The 13,304-nt window shown below is 40.5% G+C and overlaps 1 long non-coding RNA gene across 1 annotated transcript in view; it reads right to left on the bottom strand.

Moving 5' to 3' along the window:
- LOC135113339 (uncharacterized) overlaps nucleotides 1-2,262 on the bottom strand; it is a 36,989-nt gene extending 34,727 nt beyond the window's left edge. Inside the window, exon 1 of the long non-coding RNA XR_010274804.1 lies at nucleotides 1,380-2,262. This is a non-coding gene — a long non-coding RNA (uncharacterized LOC135113339). The remainder of the gene's footprint in view (nucleotides 1-1,379) is intronic.
- Nucleotides 2,263-13,304: the final 11,042 nt, after the last annotated feature.

Here is a 13,304-nt window from a genome sequence, read left to right as displayed (position 1 = left end):
GTTAACCTGTCGCTAGAACCATAAATGCATACTTAAAATTCTTGTAACTTCAACTAAAGCCTTTTGGATGTATTGGAGATGAGACGCAGAAGTGTTTTAGAGTATGGTGGTAAGACACTAAGTTGTTTGTGTTTTTGGCGCTACACGGAAAATCGCACAAGCTTTCACTGATTTAGCAGAGGAACGTAAGAGATTGCATGCACGGACAATAAACAGTTTCAAGAGGAGGTTGAATATAAGATAGGTATTGATGACAGATGGCTAAGTTATAAGTACTCATGAGGTGCCTTGTGTCGATCAGCTGTTCCTCTCGAGTTTCGTTATTCTCTTGTGTTTCCGAGATGCGGGTGGGCGACACGAGGCTGTCTGAGTGCTACATAGCCACCACCATGATGATTTATTTATTTTTATTTATTTATTTATCTATTTATTTATTTTTTTCTTATATATATACAAAAGAGGTTCTGGCTGAAAGTGGCTGGCTGATGCCAGAGTTAAGACTTGCCACCCTGAGACAGGCGTGCCAACCCTCCCCGCACCGCCATCCCATGATTTTTTGTCTATTATAAACATTTTACTCACTAGAATAGGATAGTGTGTGTGTGTGTGTGTGTGTGTGTGTGTGTGTGTGTGTGTGTGTGTGTGTGTGTGCGCGCGCGCTAAGTAATACTACTTAAGTTGACAGTTGTGTATGTCTCCAGATGACAATTTTTCTTACACATGTCTTCAGATGACAAAACAATAAAAATGGCTATTTGCTATCAGAGGTGACGAGATTATTCTACTGTAAGTGTGAAAAGACCACAGTGCACGCACACACACACACACACCACACCCCTGAAGTTTCCACCACTAAGCCTCTTTGTCATTTTTCTGCCGATCTAAGTGAAGCAAACATTTTTTTCAGTCAAATCCCACCCGTGCCACACACACACACACACACACACACATGGACACACACACCGCGTCTCCTCCTGCACCACATACCTACACACACCACGGTACCACGCACACCACGCCAACAAACATTTATATTCTCCTACGCAAACAGTATTAGTAGATTTCATCATTTTCTCGTGCAATGTAGTTATTTTTTTTTTCATAGTACAGTGACTAGTTTAGTATACTTAAATGAAACGTAAGCAAGAACGTAAAGATTTGCTGTGGTTTCAAATTCATGTACAGTCACTTGTGTAACTCAGCAACAACACAACCCTCATATCGAACACTTTTCCTCACTTTCTTTGACTTTTCTTTGACTTTCCAAGCGGTTTCTTCGACTTTTCGGAAGAGAAAAATTCAGTGGGCTTTTTTCTCCTATTTTTCGTATCCTTGGCCAGTTTCCTTGATACGTAAAACAGTAGAAAGGGAACACTCACCATCAGCTGAAGAGGATGTGGGTCACCGGCGCCTCCTCTCCTCCCTCCTGCACTAATCCGAGGCACATCGTCTCTCCTCCCTCCTGTACTGCACTTCACTACTCGCCAATGTAAACACCTCTTGGCGGATCACGTAAAAGCACAGCCGTTTCAACACAAGATGCCAGTGTGGTTGGAGTCTCGAGCACGGCGCACTGGAGAGACCATGGAAGATAAGCCTGCCTTGTAGTGAACACGGTGACGCCTAATGCACAGTTGTAGTATAAGTCTGAGGTTTTTAGCTTCCTCGGGGCTGACTGGGGTAATACAAACGTGCATCGGAGGGTAAAATGCCCAGATACATATTTCTATCCTGCGCGGCTCAATACACGAGTACAGTCACCAAGGTCCAGATTTTGTAGCATTGTATTCTCTCATAAGGATTATTTTCAAAGACGACACAAGTGATTAGTCGGGTATTAGTGGGTGTATTTTTTTTATAACCCTGGTCAGGTGATCACCACATCACTACTAAACAGATTATTCGTCGGGTTCTTATCTTTTTTTTTTCTTTCATTAATGGTGCGTAATCCTTGTTAGGCTACCACTATCACTAGAATCGTCAAAACACAATTGAAAATACCGGCCATTTCCATTACAACCTGTTAAAATAAAGCCGATTTAAGACATCGAAACGTTTGAGAATGCTGTCCTTGAGTGACGGGAAGCATGACCATGAGTAATTAACACAAACGGAAAGAGTCACCAGCTGCCGTGACTTGTACGACAGAAGTGCTTGGCTCCCGCACGCGAGAAGCACGAGGCAGACTGTCCACACCTCACAGTTACTCCGCCAAATACCACGTGCTTCGGTCTGAGTCTCAATACAGAGTTGTCTCGTTCGGTACACGGCTGGCTGGGACCACACTCGGGAACACTTCGGCGTCTCATCTACTAAATCTAGCAGGCTCACGTGTAAGCAATTCGGGTTTTCAAGGGTGTTTTCATGAATTCAGTGAGTCTAACAAGTACTCTTCACCTGTAATGGGAAAACAGTCTAAAATCTAATGATATCCCTGGCTTCCGAAAATAGTTTAACCCTTTCACTGGTTCTTAGTGCATCACTTTTTAAGACAAGCCACTCTAAGACATTTTGTTCACTTTATATTGCCTAGACATTGCAGAATCTATCCTTTTAATCACCTCTACCTTTTCTAAGTGCTTAAAAATTATACAGGGCTTTTTAGTAGTGTGAATTGTCGCATATCGCTGCAAAAGTGTTGGTTAAGAAAGAACAAAGCGCCTCGGAACAGGTATCTTGTGGACTCGAAAATCTCAATTCAAGTCTCGCTATGTGTGTTGCGGGAACCGAACCGACGTCCCAGCCACGCCATTGTCACTCAGGAGGCGCTGATTTTGGCCTCCTCTTCCTCCTCCTCCTCCTCCTCTATTTACTTAAATCTAGTCTACGTAGAGGTCGTGTTGACACACCTCGCGCATCGCCGAGAGTGAATCAGGAAGTTCTGTCACCCACATTTGTCTCTCCACCTTTTCCCCGCCAGTCTCTATCCACACGCTGCTTTCAGGACACTCAAATTGCGCAATACATTACTTTCCAGCAGTGCCAAAGAGGACAGAGAGGTGAGTGTACGTGGGAAGGATGCTGGAGGGAGACTGGCGGCAGGAAGAGGCAACTGAAGAAGTTTATATATGCACTGAAGGAAGATATGAGAGTGATAGATGAAGCAGAAGACGCAGAGGAGGAGTATGCGTGGGAAGGATGCTGGCGATGAACTCAAATTGAGGAAGCGAGGAGGAATGAAGAGAAGATTCATGGATGCACCGGAGGAAGACATGCGGGTGACGGAAAACGTAGAGGGCAGAGTAAAATGGAATAGGCTTAGGAAGAGGAAAATATATCAAAGAGAAGGTTTATATGTGTATTGAAGGAAGGCATGCAGGTGATGGGTGTGACAAGACGCAGGAGTGAGTGACGTGGAGGTGAGGTGTGTGACAAGACGCGGGAGGCAGGATAAGGAGACGAGACCAGTGTGAACGAAGAATTAAGAGGGAATGCGTCAGTCTTCACCTTCTCTTCCCCGTAGTTCCAATCCACACGGTACTTTCAAAGGATCGACTAGTACATAGTTTTCAAAGCGATTATGAGGCGCTGCGTGATAGAATTTGTCTGAAGGAGTAAAGTGGCTGATGTTCTCATTTATATCTGCCGAACACACTTTCTTTACGTGGGTCAATATTTAATGCTGTTATTATATATATATGTACAGAGTTTAAATAGTGTGTGTGTGTGTGTGTGTGTGTAAGCCTGCCCAGCCGACGCTCCCTGACAGACATATTTATTAGTTAATGCCTAAACCCTATAGAGTGCATTACATTAAGATTCTATACGTAGTGACGGAACATTTTTTGTATCATTCTAAGTGATAAGTAAAGTTGAAAAAAAAAAAATTACACCAGTTACACATATCATGGTGAAGCTGCCAAGATCATGCACCAAGATTACTCAGTACATCAATATTTTCAAACTTTTCACTACATACGAGGAGCTGTGATCCCATCTCCGTATTAACCCTCTTACTGCTAGTGGCACATGTCATTTAATTTCACCAACACAAAACAACTTATCATACATTAAACTACAAGCACTAAAAAGCTTTACTAGATACTTAATGCTATCTTTTGCTGTGAGTGTAGTCTTTCAAAACCTTCACCTATATTTATACAAGGCCATAACATCAGGCTGAGGAGGAGTTGTAGCAGTCATAGCGCTAAGGAGTAAAATTAATTGCTGTTTCATAAGTCCATGAGGAACAAAATGAACCTGCATGAAAACAAATTAATACTTCATGATTTAACTCACCTGAGGCACAACACTAGATGAAGCTTAGTTACTGAGGCTCAAGAGGGAAGGGGAAACTAGTTGCTCCCAAGTTACATCGCCTCATTAACGTCTTGACTCCTATGGCTTCTCCTCCCTGAGTTCAACAGAATGGTCTGGCACAAGTTTAGTGAATAGTTTTGAGAGTCTCTAGAGTTTTACGTATTAGGGAGAGTCGACAAGGGGAAAAAAATGAGTAAAATAAAAAAAAGAATGCCAGCTCATGATGATTCCTCGCCACCCCCCACCCTCCGCCTTCCCCCCCCCAAAAAAATAGAAAAAAACAGAGAAAGTCCTATTTTTGCGTCAGGGAGGCGTTAGTTTAGTCAGGATTCTACTCGTTATATGGATAGCTGTGGAAGTTATAAGGATATTAATGGGCGTCTGTATGGTTCTAGTCTTTGTTGAATTAGGATCCTACTATATTAACAGTTTGTAGTGAAAGGGTCAAGGGCAAGATGTTTTAAAAGTCAGCTTAGAATCCTGTACCTATAGAAAAACAGTGATAAAAGAGGAGGAGGGCCAGGAAAGTCAGGTAATGTAGTGTTTGGGGTGTCTTGATACACTCTCTTCTCCAAGCAGCTCACCTCCCGGCCACGAGGAAGTACAGAACCAGGAGGAGAGCTTCAGAGTTGACCTGGAATGACAGAGTACCGTATCTTTAGACATATAAGGCACGTTCTCTTTTTCTCCCACCAAAAAAAAAAAATAATAATAAATAAATAAATAAATAAAAAATAAATAAATAAATAAATCTTAGAAAACTATCCTTCACTTTCTATGGTGAAGGTGAGGCTTTGGGCTACCAATAAGTGATAGTTTCCGTGCTGTAGTATCCATGCCTTATCACTGCACCTCTCGTCTTTCCTCCGTACTAAGCATTAACAAGTATGCAAGCACAATCATAACAGTGTCCAGTATTCAGGTAAGATGCAGCAGGGCTACCAATACCATAAAGGAGCTCTGAACACATTACAAAACTGTTTTCCAAGTGTCGTTAGAAAGATCAGCAGGTTTAAGCATTTTAGCACTTGTAGTTCTATTCTCCACTCAGTAAAACAATGCAGGGTTTCAAAGTATGCCATTGTCATTAGGAGTCCATGGTCTATTTTGTATAAGAGGTATAAGAGGCCTAGTGCTAGAAAAAGAAATAAAAAAAAGGCCCAATGAGGTGTCTGTACTAAGAGGAAAAATGCAAAAGGATTATCTAAAATCGGAGAAGTGTCTTTTGACTTTTGAATGCTATTTGGCGAGTTTTCTTAATCACAAACCACTCTGAGGCATTTGTCATAGCTGTACAGCCACCTGAGACCATCACACTAGCTCTTTGCTTTTCCTACTCCTATAAGTGCTCTAAATTACTTTGTACCGTATCTTCAGTGTTATTCATTACGGAAGTGATAAGAAGATAAAAAAAATGAGACGGTTTAGTGACGTAGTAAGAAGAGAAGACAAGGAACTGACTGAAAGAGCCTAGAGAGAACCAGCAGAAGGAAGATGATCAAGGGGAAGAAAGAGAGAGAGATAGAGGGATGGAACTGCCGTAGAAATGCAAAGGATGGGAGTCACAGAGGAAGATGCAATGGACAGAAACAACTGGAGGAGACTCGTGCATGACGCCAACTCCTCACTTTGGGAAAACGGCCGAAGGAGAAGAAGAAGAGGAGGAAGAAGGTGATGGTATTGGAAGATGCAAGGGATAGAAATAACACCAGACTCGTACATGGCTCCAACCACTGACACCAGGAAATAGCCAAAGAAGACTGCTACATATCGCAGTGTGAGGGTTAAGGGGATAAGACATCAAGGCCCCGGAAGTCCTACACTATCTCGCCATCACCTCGTCGCCTCGTTAACACTTTCAACGGCGGAGTGGCGGAGGCAGCGAGGACTTTCTAATTAGAGAAGGTGAGAAGATCCCGTGTCCCCAACGAGCACCTGGCAAACTTTCTTCATTTCGTCATTCAATTTGGTCTTTTACTTACGCAGGTTTTTCGCTCTCTCTGTCCCTCTGTGTCTCTGTCTGTCTGTCTGTCTGTCTGTCTGTCTGTCTGTCTGTCTGTCTCTGTATGTCAGTCTGTCTACCAGTCTCTCTCATTCCATTTCGTCATTCATTTGGTCTCTCTCTCTCTCTCTCTCTCTCTCTCTCTCTCTCTCTCTCTCTCTCTCTCTCTCTCTCTCTCTCTCTCTCTCTCTCTCTCTCTCTCCCTCTCCGTCTCCGGCACTTTATCTCTCCCTCTCCCACTTACTCCTTTTATTACACCACATTCTTCTTGTACAACCTCCCCCTTTCATTCGATTTATTTCATTTCTTACTTTATTAACGTGTCCATCTCACTCTCCGGTATGTTTCTCCTTCTAATGGTTTCCTGACATCTACATTTTCTTTTGTTTATAAGGGCGTCCATCTCTCTCCCTGTGTGTTCTCCCTAATAGCTTCCTCGCCAGCATGGATTCGTGTATTTTCTCGTGTTTATAAGCCTTTCCATCTCCCTCCCTGTGTGTTTCTCCTATTAAGATTTTCCCTTCCCGTGTCACTCAAATCCTGTGTCACTCCCAATTTCTGCTGGCTTACTGTGGCTCGTGTTCTCAACTGTCTTATCTCCGACTACTTGTTAATAGGTTCTGGTGGTTGTTATGGTTTTCAAGGGTGTTTTCGTGGTGCTAAGGGTGATTCAGTGATGGTTTTGCACTTTTTAATAGGCTCTCGTAGATGGTGGTGGTATTCAAGGGTGTTTTCGTGTTTCTAGTGGGAGGAAAAGCAGGATTTTACGCTTTATAAAGGTTGTAGTAGAAACAATGGGGATTTTCAAGAGCGTTTTCGTGATTCTAGCGTTAGTTCAGTCAGGATTCTACTCGTTAGATAGATAGCTGTGGAAGTTATAAGGACATTAATGGGCGTCTGTATGATTCTGGTCTTCGATGAATTATGATCCTACTATATTAACAGTTTGTAGCGAAAGGTATGAGAATTCCCAAGGATGTTTTCGTGATTCTAGTGCTAGTTAAATTAATATTCTACACTTTCAACGGAGTGTAATGGAAGTTCTGTGGATTTTCCAGGAAGTGTTCATGATTCTAATGGCAGCTAAATCAAGATTCTACACTTTTAACAGGCTGTAGTAAAAGGTGTGAGGATTTTCGAGGATATTTGCAGGATTCTAGTGGTGGTTAAATTCAGACTGTACTCTTCATATAGGGCGCAGTGAAAACTATGAGGAGCTTCGCAGGACTTTAGAGATTGTTCAAGAAAGACTGATTATTAACAGGTTCTTGTAGTTGTTAAGGACGATTTCATGGTTCTGGTGATAGTTTAAAATTACTTCCCTAACAAATGGAGTTTAACATATATTCTCTATCAATGGGATAAGCACTAATTAAATCTGTGGCCTTTTGAAAATAATCCTTATGATAGAACAAAACGTCAAAAATAAGTTTAAACGTGCATGGCTTCTACGCCTCGTGCCTCACCTTTCCCTCACTTCGCCTTCCTCATCCCGCTGGTTAAGTTCTCATATTTTCTGCCTTATCTTGTGTGTTGTTTATGACTTTTGTAAATAGACCGAGTTGCCGTTATCGCTTCAAAGTGTGAGTATTTGTGGTGCTTTTCTTTTCTTACATTCTTACATTTTCCTTTATCTTTTGTATGTTTATCTGTTGCTTTCATTGCCACGTACGTACATACACTATCTCGTTCACTGTCACGTACTGCCACATACATTCAGGCGAAAGTGTGTCAAGTACATTCTGGCAGGTACATTGTCACGCATAGCTTGTCACACGCACTCATGTAAAAAAATATGTTAATTACACTCACATATATATGTCACGTATGGAAGCATCACGCACACTCACATGAAAGATTGTCTCGTACATTGTCACGTATAAAAGTATCAAGTACATTTACATACAAATCTGTTCCGTGCATTGTCACGCAAGTGTCTCACGTACACTCATATACAAATCTGCCACGTACAGTATTAATTTCACGGTCACATACAAATCTGCAACCCACACACACACACACACACACACACACTGCTACCAATCGGCACGCACTTTAAACAATAATACACTTCAAAGACTTAAGCACTCCCATTAGAGCACTCAGATAATAACAGTAAAGACACTCCTTGAAAAACAATACACTTCATGACATAAGAACATCTGCAAGCAACACTGAAATGCTCTTACACACTCATGCATACCTTGTTGCTTTGTTTCCTTGTTCTTGTTTTTGTTGTTTTTTGCTTTTCTTGTTTGTCTTTTGTTTTTTTTTCTATCTTTCTTTATTCTAGTTTTCATTCTTGTTCTTGTTTTCTTATTTTTGTTGTTGTTGTTAATTTGATTTCTTCAGTTTTTTTTTTTTTTTTGTTCTTGGTTTTATTAATGTTCTTGTTTTTCTTTTTGTTATGTCGTTTTTGTTTTCTTGTTCTTTCTCTCTTTCGTAACTTATTTCCCATTGAACGAACACCTACACAAACAATCCTTTCAATATGACACCTGCACGCCGCTCTCCCTTCCACCAGCCGCGACACACACATTTGCCTTCGCTGTAACTAATGCCAGAAATAACCAGTATCTTCACTCTTCTTTTTAATTCGTACACTGAAACTCTCTGTCTGTTTTAATGTTTCTTCTACTTATTCTTTCTACTATTCTGTCCACCTAACTAATGCAATCGTTAAGCAGTAACTATATTCTTTCACTTCTGGTAAACTGGAATCGTGTTTTTTGCTTTTCAGTTTATTTTCACCCCTTCTCTGTCCACATGACTGAATTGAGAGTTATCCAGTAAATTCGCTCTTTCTTCACTTCTAATTCTGTCTATTTCTGTTCTACTTATTCTCATCCCCCTTCTTTCCATCAGCACCTTCATTCTTTCCTCCCTTTCACTGGTAAACTCTAAAATTCTCTTCCTGTTTCTTTACTTATTTTTAAATGTTTTTTTTTTTTACTTTATTTTCATCCTTATCTTCTATCCACACCACTAGTGCAGGAGTTAGTTAACCAGTATCCTTAATTTATCATCCATTTCACGGGTAAAATCTGGGACTACCTTACTGTTTTCCTTCTTCCACCCTCCTGCGAGGTGAACTGTTTCAGGAGTGGAGCATCAAGACGTTATGAGTGAACTGGTCTGCCCATAATGCGATTTCTTTTTCTCTATTAACCATATGACATTTTTGTTTTTTTGGGGTGGGGGGGGAGAGCAGCAGATCAACAGGCTTTCTTTACTTAAAAAAGAACAGATAAACAACAAGAACAACAACAACAACACCATAACCAACACCACCACCACCACCACCACCAGCAACAACACCACCACCACCACTACCACCACCACCACCAACAACAACAATAACAATAGCAATAACACGCACAAAACAAGAATAACAAGCTGGTGCATTCGTCCCTCACTTAGCGTCACTGCCCAACACACTCACAGCGGCACCACTTCACCGCTACAAAACACATGACCAGCAACAGTACAGCAGTGGCGATGGCAAGGACGCTCCAGTGATGATAATGCAAATAAGAGCCAATTTCAATTACTCCAATACAACTGCATGTCCTGTACGCAATATCTTTTCCATTTTTCTATGTATTTTTTTATTTCGTTCCCGCCAGTTTTAAGCTTCCGGGAAAATATAATATTAACACTGCCTACAATAATAATAACAATAATGGACTAGCGGCGTGTCGTCTGTAATGGAAATCCGCTTATACTTCTGTGATGCTTTTATACTCTAGAAGTGGAATATATCAAAATACTCCAGAAATAACTGAAATAATGATACGACAATAATAATACGTAATAGAAACTTAATTATATTCAGGACATTTTTTTTTTTTGTAGAAACGAAACAAAACTATAACACCAACACCACTGCCACCACCACCACCACCACCAACAACAACAACAACAAAGACAAGAGCAGCGATAGTAATAATGATCAAATTACAATGATACATAAGATAAACCCAACTGCACCCTATTTTCATGCCCTACGGATATAACAAAAAAAAAAAAAAATAGTACGATAACAATATTAATAATGATTCAACAATGATATCAAACAGAAATCCAATCACATTTCTGATACGTTTATGCTCCAAAAATATTCTTAAAAATACAGCAACAACAACAACAACAACAGCAACAACAACAGTAACAACAACAGTAATAATGATCCAGCAATTCTACTAACTACAATCCTATTTGCTTCCCGCACAATTTTACACTCCACACATATGATAAAGTGCAACAACGACAACTACAGCAGTAATAATAATGATAGTTACAATGAGCCAACAGTGATATTGATAGAAATCCAATTAGTATACCCTTGACACTTTCATGCTCCACAAATATAGCAAAATTTAGGAACAACAACAACAACAACAACAACAACAACAACAACGACAACAACGACAACAACAACAACAACAACAACAACAACAACAACAGTAATAATATTCCAACAGAAACCCTCATTTACATCCCAGACATTTCAATACTCTTCACATACAACAAATATACCACTGCCACCACCACCACCACCACCACCACAACAACAATACTAAAAACAATCCACCAATGGCATTTAACACAAGCCCACTCACATGCCAGACACTCTAGAAACACGTCAAACGGACAGGCACTTACACCCTCGGCACTTTTTTACTTCAATAACGAGTATAATGGAAACACACTCACATTTAAAGCTCTTTTTACGCGCCAGACAATTAATAATGCGTACAGTTGCCCCCCACAAAGGAATGATGCCAAAAGGTCTAGTCAATTTCATGTCTGTAAATTGAATGGTGTAATGTGAACTAATGAAGTGTTTTGTATTGGGCTCAGTAAAGGTTAAGGAGAGCTGGAGATGTGACTGAGGTGCTTCTATGATCCTGGTTTTCTTCTTATTTTGTCTGTGTGTTTTATTTATTTATTATTTATTTATTTATTTATTTATTTATTTTATTTATCTATTTATTTATTTATTTTGCTGAGGAGAGTGAGATAGAGTGAGATTATTTAACTCTTACTGCTACAGCTTCTCAGAAAAGAAGAAGAAGAAGAAGAAGAAGAAGAAGAAGAAGAAGAAGAAGAAGAAGAAGAAGAAGAAGAAGAAGAAGATAAAAAAAAGACTCCAGCAGTATTACAATTCTTTCTCTTAACATTTAAGTGATTTTTTTTTCTTTTATAATTTGGTCAGTAAATTATCTATCTTTATTTATTTATTTATTTTTTACAATATGACATCAGTAACTTGGTCAACAGTACAATATGCCATCAGTTCTTTGACCAAGTGTACAAATGTGACACCAGTAACTTGGCAAAGTGTACAATATGCCATCAGTTCTTTAGGGAAGTGTTCAATATTGTAAGTGGAATACAGAATATCGTGCAAAATCGAAGCTCTCTGTACATTTAAGCACGGTTGAAAATAAGCACGTTTTGTTGGGTCATTTCCTGAACGTATAGTAACTCAATTCTGAACGAGGCATAGCTGTGGATATAGAAACAACAACGGCGCTCTTCCCTAAGTACTCCAGCGTGCCTGTGTGTTGCCGTGCTTTCCATATGCTTTATATTTTGTATCACTTTCAAAATGTATTCTTCTAAAAGGGGAAATAAGGTTAGTACTTTTATATAAGGTACATACAGTGTTCTCTCTCTCTCTCTCTCTCTCTCTCTCTCTCTCTCTCTCTCTCTCTCTCTCTCTCTCTCTCTCTCTCTCTCTCTCTCTCTCTTCTTTCCAGCTATTGTCCACAAATCCATTTTTGGTTTAGACTCTGCAGGAAAGAAAAACGGTGACAGCAAATATTTCAGCGCCAGAACCCACACGCTGCCTGCACACCACCACCACCACCACCACCGCCGCCACCACCACCACTACCAGCACCACCACATACTAATACTCGTAAGCTATCCTCCATTTCCACTTTCACTAATATTTTTTTCCTCAGTTCACGTCAAGATATTTCAACTTTAAACTATATTCAATTTTATTTTATGTTGTGCTTAACGTTATCAGTTCTTATTTTATTTGTCTGTCTGTTACTACGTACGTCTAAATGATTCTCTCTCTCTCTCTCTCTCTCTCTCTCTCTCTCTCTCTCTCTCTCACACACACACACACACACACACAAGCGCATACAATATGAGAGCAAAAATAAGAAACCAGAATATGATTCAGCCATAACTTTTCTGAACTGTATAAACACACATTTCCTCCCACCCTCCCTCTCTCCCTACGCTCTCTCTCTTTCCCTAAAACACACACACACACACACACACACACACACACACACACACACACACAACGTCACTAGTAATGGAGGTGTAAATTTAGAATCATAGTCATTCCGGGCGGGAGTCTGTGCGGGGGTGCGTGCAAATTTGGCCGGTGATGGCACAGCTGATCAGAGCCATCAGCTTTAGGTGCTCTGCCCTTATCGTCTGCGGCTTTGTGGGGGTGAGTGACAGCTGATCATGAAGTGTGCGAGAGTGTGTGTGTGTGTGTGTGTGTGTGTGTGTGTGTGTGTGTGTGTGTGTGTGTGTGTGTGTGTGTGTGTGTGTGTGTGTGTGCTTATGTATGTTGGATTTAGTGGTGGAAAAATTAATTTACTGTGTGTGTGTGTGTATGTGTGTGTGTGTGTGTGTGTGTGTGTGTGTGTGTGTGTGTATCTACGCGTGCATATACTAACACACACGTATAAGTAATATTTACAAAACATCATATTGTGTAAAGCGAGACCGAGACCGAGAGAGAGAGAGAGAGAGAGAGAGAGAGAGAGAGAGAGAGAGAGAGAGAGAGAGAGAGAGAGAGAGAGAGAGAGAGAGAGAGAGAGAAATGAGGGCAGCATCATCACAAACACGAATCTCCACACAGCATAACCTTGACCAGAATAACTATGCATGAATAATTTTGTCTGACCTGTAGTGGAGACCTGAGAGAACACTCGTATATAGCATTCTTATTTCAACCTCAGTTTCCCCATCTCATATCCACTCTCACCCATTTGTAATCTATCCA

This window comes from Scylla paramamosain, chromosome 25 (genome assembly GCF_035594125.1).
Source record: "Scylla paramamosain isolate STU-SP2022 chromosome 25, ASM3559412v1, whole genome shotgun sequence".
NCBI lineage: Eukaryota > Metazoa > Arthropoda > Malacostraca > Decapoda > Portunidae > Scylla > Scylla paramamosain.
This window is presented reverse-complemented; position numbering and strand designations above follow the sequence as displayed.